The sequence below is a fragment of the Propithecus coquereli genome, unplaced genomic scaffold (genome assembly GCF_000956105.1).
Source record: "Propithecus coquereli isolate 6110/MARCELLA unplaced genomic scaffold, Pcoq_1.0 Scaffold655, whole genome shotgun sequence".
Classification (NCBI taxonomy): Eukaryota; Metazoa; Chordata; class Mammalia; order Primates; family Indriidae; genus Propithecus; species Propithecus coquereli.
The window spans coordinates 426398-434311 of record NW_012152563.1 but is presented as its reverse complement, the minus strand read 5'-3'; positions in this window follow the sequence as shown (position 1 = coordinate 434311).

Genomic DNA, 7914 nt, shown 5'->3' with positions numbered 1-7914 from the left:
AAAAACGCATCCCAGGTGCGCGGAGACCAGCAAGACGGGCCTAAGCGCACGTGTGCGGAACATCACTGTCTCACATCCTTCCACGGAAACGTTTTGCAGGTGGAGAAATAATGCTTGCGATGTATTCAAATAAGCACTATCTCCGAGAAGGGTTTGTCACTGCCCATCTAACGGTTTAGCACTTCCGCAAATGTTGCACGTCTGCTGCGTGCCAGGCGCAGAACCCGGTGCTGGGCACGCCAGGGAAGGAAAGGCGCAGAGCTCTGCCCTCCAGGAGCTTCCGGTCTGGGGCAGGGTGGGGAGGAGGAAGACACAGTGTCTGCACTCAAGAAGCGCACAGCTGTCTGGGGGGCTTAGGGCAGAACCCCCGAAATGGCCTCTCCAGCCTGTGGCCACTGCTGAATGAGTGAGGGCAGAGAGAAGGGAGGGTGATCAGAGAATAAAAGTCGAGTAGGATTTGGAAAGGTGGAAAGAGAAAGCATTTCAGGTGAAAAATAAAGCAGGTGTCCATCCAGCCGCAAGACAGGCAGACCCAGGCAGAGATGATGAGAGGGAGGGAGGGGTGTCAACTGGGATATCAGCTGGGACCCCCCAGATCAAGGTAGACTGTCCCTGAGCTCCCCAGCATGGACCGTGTGGGAACTCAGCCTGTCTTCTACGTACCCCAAAAGGCAACGCACTCAGGAATCTCCTCAGTTAATGCCAAACATGTGCTTGAGTCAAGGTTTCTTAAGGTACGTACAAGAGGAGGTTCTCCTGCCTCGCTCCACGGCAGACCAGGTAAAACTCCATCTCAGGTGAGACACCTGCTGCCAGCCTCCCTTCCCGGTCCGGCTTCCCGCAGGCTCTCCCGTCTCCCGTGGCCCTTTGCGTACGCGGCACTCGGTGCCACGGCCCCCCACACCACGAGGCTCTTTCCATTCTCCCACTTCCGCACCCGCCAGAAGCGAGCAGCTTCCTCTCCTTGGTGTTTGCATACCAGTTACTGTTTCGGCCACTACCTGTGGCTCATTTTGTCTCCAAACATATTTCTAACATTCTCCCTAAAAAAAAAAAAAAATGGCAGTGAACACAACTCTTACACACACACTTGTGGACGCGTCCCACTCTCTTCCTGTGCCCTCGTCCTCTGCCCACTTTTCTGCGTGTTCTCTGCAGACACCTCCAACACTGGATCTGACACACGCCTCCTTCCTCTTGCGCTTGTCCATCGCAACAAAAACAGGTAACGTAGACACCTGCCAGAGGGTGGGACGCTCTCCGTAGTGTGTTTGGACTCTGTCATACTGTGGTTTTAAGTAAGGAAGGAATATGTTTGGATTTTTACGAAGGAAACATTTCATCTTCTCCCCACATCGCCGCACCTCAGAGGTAGAAAGGACCTTTGACATCACCTAAATCTGCCCCTGGAGCTTGGGGTGGTAAAGGAACGTTCCCAAGGTCACACAGCTCAACAGCCAGGCCGACTTGGACCTGGGCTGCCCAGGATGCTGGGATTTGGTGGCTGGGAAGGGGGAGGGTGTGGGAAAGGTTAGAGAAATGGCTGGCTCACCTTCTCTCTTTTGTCTTTCGGCATTCAATAGGTCAAATGCCCAGAAACATTGATTGTGGACGAAACCCCCCACTCTCTTAAGTAAACAGTCTGAAATGGAGCGGTTGGTCCTTGTTGAATATGGAGCGGTTGGTCCTTGTTGAATACCGAATGGCGTTTACACGACACAGTGGTCTTGTGCTAATTATGAGAGTTAGTAGACTGTGACCAGTCAACACAGGCTCGGAAATTCCACTCAACCTTTAAACAACCTAGAACTCTTTTAAATTCCAAAGGAAGCTGTTGAATTTGAAGCTGAGATTTGCATTTTAAAAAAAAATTAAGACAGACCCACTTGGGCCCATAGCGCGTGATTCTGGGCACAGCAGTCTTGGAAGTGACCAGGGTCGGCCAGGGCTGGTAAACACCAGGGCCCAGGGGCCCCGCGGCCTTTCTTTGTTTTGTTTTATTTTTTTAACTTGGTGGGAGGGAGCAGTCACCCCAGTTTGCTTCATGTCCCTTGGAGTCCTAACGCTGGAGACAAAGGACTTGCGTCGTATAGTATATAATAATCGGGGCATTTTTAATCGTCTCTTAACTTCACTTCAAGACAGCAAGAGACCGAGAATGCAAGCCCGGCCTCCCACAGGAGTCGAGGGCACAGGATGGGCTGCCACGGATGTAACCACAGGCTTCGCTGCCCACGTGTCTCTTCTCAGCCCTCCCTCCCTCCTCCATTCTCTCTGGCTTCTTTCTCTGCTGGAGAGCAAGGCTCGTAGGCCTGGTACGCTCACTCCTACCTCCTTCTCTTTGATTCTGCACAGGCCACAAGTGCCGCAGGCTCTCTGTCTGGCAGCCCCCAGCGGCCTCCCCCCGCCCACCTGCCTGTCCGGTCTCCCCTCTACACTAAGAGTCCCAGACTTGCGAAAGATCAGAGCTGGACGAGATCTTGGTTTTATACAAAAAGGCAGAAGCACCGGCCGCTGAAGCAGGAAGCACGGTACGGCGTTGGCTTTGTCACATGCCCTGTCATCCCTGGAACTTCATTCAACGTCTCCAGGTCTCCCTTTTCCCGCCTGTGAAATGGGGTGGTGTCACCTCCCGCGCGGAGTCAGGGCAGAGACGCGGCTGCGTGAGCGGATACGTTGCCCGTCTGCTTCACAGGCTTCGGAGCGCGGCGATGGCGTTACGGAGGGAAGGAGGAAATCGCGGCAAGTCCCTGCCCGGGGGACAGGAAGGGGAGGTTCACCAGGTTCGCCCTCGCCCTCGTGGACGGTGGGGAAGAGAGAGGAGACAGGGAGGGAAGCGGCAGCAGACCTGCCTGCCCTGACTTCCCAGTCTGGGCCCAAGTCCTGGCAAAGGCACGTCACCCACTGGCAGAAAAGCCGAAAGCAGAGGGGGTGTGGCTGCCCCACTTGGGAGCCCAGGAGGGGACACCACACAGGGCGGCTCCACAGGGACTGAGGGATGAGGCCTCAGAGCTGGGCCTGACACGCTGCTCCTGGCTCCCTGCAGCCCCTACGTGGTACGGCAGGTGTCCCCCAGGTGAGGGGACACAAAGGCACTGAGAGTCTAGACTAAGGGACATCTGGGTGAGGACTAGCAGGCCACAGTGGGCAGGACCACAGGCATCGTCTCCCAGTACAAGGCCTCCTGAAGATGCTGTAACGGTCACCAGCCACATGGCCATGCCAGCCACTCAGGACGGAGAGGAGCAGGATCTAAGGCTCCCTTCTCCCCCACCACCCTCCGCGAGTGCCAGACACCAGCTGCAGGGAGGGCAGGGGGAGGGCAAGGGCCTCAGAAGGCCTGTGCCTCTCCGGAAGGGTCCGAGCTTTCTGAAAGCGATGGCGCAAACCGAAGCAGTACCGTCAGTGCTCTGCGTTAGCATCGACTTGGTTCAAATGAGTACATTTCCGACCCTGCTACGTGGATAAAAAGAGACGATGCAAAGTGAAAGGTAGAACAGACATAATAAACGTGTCTACAGTAAGAATGTTCTGTAAACTCTGGGGACTCGAAACCAAGTACCATGCTGTTAAAATGTATACAACAAAAACCACTAGAGATTTAAGGAGAAGCTGACAAATTCACGATAGCAATGAAGACGTTAACCAAGTTTTACCAGTTTTTGATAGATCAAATAAACAGCAACCCAGGCAAGAGTGACATGTGGGATTTGAGGTCTGCTTGCTCTTGGCCACAGGCAGGGCCGTAGGACTGCGCAGCCCTGGCCTCTCTCCACGCCCCGAGCTTCACGGCCTCCGCCTGAGAGGAGGCACCTGGCGTTGGCTGAGTGGGCTGGAGATAGGGACACTTTTTCTCCCTGGAAATGTCTGTCTCTAGGCTGTTGTTCTGCCGGCAGAACCCTGAGTCCTGCGGCCTGAGCTTTGCCGGGTGCTGGAGCAGCGCGTGCCTGTCCTGCCGTTCTGCGGGGTTCTCTGCTGTCTCAGTTGCTGGTGGTGTCGGAGTGGCCTTCTCTACCCTACAGGCAGTGATGTCACAGCAGTGCAGACACTAAAGCTACTCAGAGCATCGACTTGGAAGCCAGACAGTCCCCTGTTCGAGTCTCAGCAAACCCACACAGCTGCTGAGGGCGTCAGCTCTCCATGCCTCAGTTTCCTCATTATAAATAGTGATAATATAGTGCTGACCCCACAGGGGCTCCCTGAGAGCTGAGTTGACATTTGTAGAATGCCTGGAATGAGTTTGGCCTGTGGTTGGTGGAGGGTACTTGTTGGCACTATCAGAGAGGTGGTTTAACAGCCAAGGGTGAAACGGGGCAAATGGAAAAAAAAAAAACAGCAGCTGACAACGTGACAATTTGGGAAACGGTGTAACGACGACGCTCCGTGTGCAAAGCTAGACCAGAAACAGCTGCAAATACCTGATCATGAAACAGGAATGAATGAAAATAAGTGAATTTGGCATTTAGCTCCAAACTCTTAGGGCCGACTGATAAGGATCCGTTACTTTGTACCCGACAGCCCCCCAGTTCAAAAGAGCCCAAAGTAGCCAGTGAACCGGGTGGGGGGTGCTAAGGATGCCGGGTCACCCGGAGAAAGCGCAGACGGGCGGATGCAGCGGGACTCCAGGGAAACCGGAAGCTGGCGCGGAACTGCGCCGGGACTCGCTGCCATGCTTTTCCTCCTCCTCCTCGTGCGTCGTCCTTCCTCCCTGCGCGCCGCCTTCCTCCACACGGGGAAGAGCATCGCTCCTGACAGGTGGAACGGAAACTGTCTTGGGCCCCCACCGTCAGAAAGGGGCTCCGTCTCTTCCCCCACCATAGGGAAGGAATGACCCCAGGGAAGGCTGGGGTGGCCCTGGCTTGGGTCGCATGCTGACCCCTAGACCCACCACGCCCAGGGGCCTCTGCCTGTCCCGGTTCGGGAGGAGAGACCAGATCACGTGGGAAGAAAGCATCTCCTGGTGGAACCCTGAGGCTGAGCCACAGAGAAGCAGAGTCCAAGAGGACGAGGACCATGTTCCCGGAGAGGGACAGACAGGCTGGGAGCATGTCCACATGTATCTGCCACCAAGTGGGGGAAAAATGGGCACAGATAAATGCAGAAACTGATTTGGCAACACAAAAAGAAACATTTATAAATTGGTGCAAGGACTGCGGCTTTGGAAAGAACTTCCATGTCTCTGATTCTACCTTCCTGTCATTTTTATCTCTCGACACTGACTCCCGACCCCCCCACCAGTAATTATGCTCCAGTAAGATTCAGCCACTTGTTGTTTCCTGCACACACCGTGATGTTTCCTGTGCCCAAAATGCCCTTCCGCGCAACGGACTTCTCATTCGTCGGTGACCCTGCGTAATCCCCTCCTCTCTTCCAGACAGCGCGTGTGGGACCCCTCTACGCCGCTCCCACATCCCCACCTCCCCTTGTTCTGGCACGAATCGCACCGCGCGGGGATTGATCGAAAAAAAAGTTTATTTATTTCATTAAGCCGCGAACTACTACTTTCATCTTTTTTCCTTTCCCTAGCACCAGCTGATAGCCTGATCCACGCCCGGTGCTCTAGTATTTATGGGTGGGTGGTGGGACATCCTATCAGACACCAGTGAACACGTCACCAGCAGGTCTCTGCCCTCTGACTCTGCCACCACAGGACACGCAGGGCCCAGTGCTGTGACCCTCTCAGCAGTCACACGCTTCCAGAGAACCGCGGCGTCTCTGCATCTTTTATCTCTTCTTGGCTCGGTTTTTTTTTTTTTTTTTTTTTTGAGACAGAGTCTCACTGTGTTGCCCAGGCTAGAGTGCCGTGGTGTTAGCCTAGCTCACAGCAACCTCAAACTCCTGGGCTCAAGCGATCCTCCTGCCTCAGCCTCCTGAATAGCTGGGACTACAGGAATGCACCACCATGCCCGGCTAATTTTTTCTATATGTTTTTAGTTGTCCGATTAATTTCTTTCTATTTTTAGTAGAGACGGGGTCTTGCTCTTGCCCAGGCTGGTCTCGAACTCCTGAGTTCAAACAATCCACCCGCCTCGGCCTCCCAGAGAGCTAGGATTACAGGCGTGAGCCACCGCGCCCGGCCTTGGCTCGGTTTTTATTTTTACTTTCCTGCTACAATTCTGATTGCTATTGAAAGCTACATCAATTACTTTTGGAGAGCAAGAGAGAAGAGTATGAGAAAAGTTGTTGTGCTGAGTACTGACTGCCCTGCTCAGTGTCCGTCCTCACGGTGCCCCGCCGCGACAAAGAGTCCAGCAGCGCCATTTAGCAGTGGAGATTGTAACGCCTCCGCCATGTGCAGCGCCTGCTGGCTTCCCAGTCAGTTAATGTCATCATTTCAGTGGCTCAGGCATTTTTGATTTGGTCTTATTAGTGAAGAAGTGCCGCATCTACGAAATTATTCAGATTTTAACAGCTAACCACTTTCCTGTTGTATGAATCCATTTTAGAAAACCACCCTCACAGACGAGAACAATGTTTTTCAGCATAACGCAATTCTCTGGCCGTTTCAGCAGCTAATGCTAAGTATGTGCATTTGATCTTTTGTTTTGTTATATATAAAGAGGTATTTTTGCTTTAAAATGCCGAGTGAATTGATGGGGTTGGTTAACGATTAATCTCTCTTTCCAAGCGATATTGAACATTCCCTTGGCGTCCACACTGGTTATGCTGACACAACAGGGCTTGACCAAGTTCATTATCCAACCGACTGGTCTGGGACTGCTCAGTCATTAGCATGCAAATTGCCACGAACAAAGGACAGGTGACAATGACTTCCCTTCCCGCAGGTCACGCTGTCAGGGCAAAGGACGCATGTTTCTGTTTAAGAAAATGTATTTGGAGAACACTCGATCTAATTCATTCAGGAGTTCGATTTTAGTCTTTCGAATGTCTGGCTATTTTAAACACAGAGTCACAGAATTTTCGAGTGAACTATAAAAACCACGTAGTACATAATTTAGAGGTAAACCTTGGAAACTTTCTCATCCTCCCTGCTATTGCCTGTGTTAGGAAAGTAAGAGTTTGAGGTGGAACAGACAGGCCGGAGCTGTGGGTTGGAGGGAAGGAGACCTGCTCACGTCACCCCACCTGTGTGCCTCAAGGTGTGACCCCAACACCCACCACCCTGTCGGGGGGGTCTAGTTTTCACAGGGTGGCCCATGCCCAGGCATCTCAGGGGGTCCCGAAGGAGTTTGAATTTCCCACAAATATGTCTTGTGCCTCTTGCCACCCCTGTGGTCTGCCTCCCTGCCACGGCCCGTCCTGGAACGGGTCCTGGGCCTGCTCCTGACGTTTCAACCACGGCAACAGGAAACCGACGTCTGGATGCTGGAAATCAACACGAAAGAGATAAAATTGTTTAAGGCAGGAGTTGACGTAAAAGATCTTTCTTGCGTCAAAAGCCAAAAAGAAAAAAACAAACAAACAAAAAAACAAGCCCTCCCCAAACACAAAGAAGAGAGCTAGAAGGGAGGGATGAGTGGGCTTTTTACAATTAATAACGTATCAGCACTGACACTGTTTTTTATAAAATAGAATAAAAGGAATACTAAGGAATTAACAAACTGCTGAGAAATAAGGAAGATCCCTCGCAACAGGAAGGCAGCTAAGCCACCAAGACACAGCCACACGGGGGACCCCAGAAAGCGGCAGGTCTTCGCACTCTGCCCACGCAGAGGCGGTGGTGAGAAATGACGCTGCGTTTCTGGAAAGGCAGAGAAAGAAGGGAGCGAAGGCCGTGGTCACGCTTGTATCAGAACAATGACGAAAAGTCAGGATGGGAACTGAGATGCTATCGTTGGTCCAAAATGAGTTTAATACTCTGTATGTACTTTTAATTTCCTTCAAAGTGGTTTGTTTTCTCAATTGTTCATTTTGAAATAATTCCGGACTGACAACAGCGTTGTGAAAACGGTA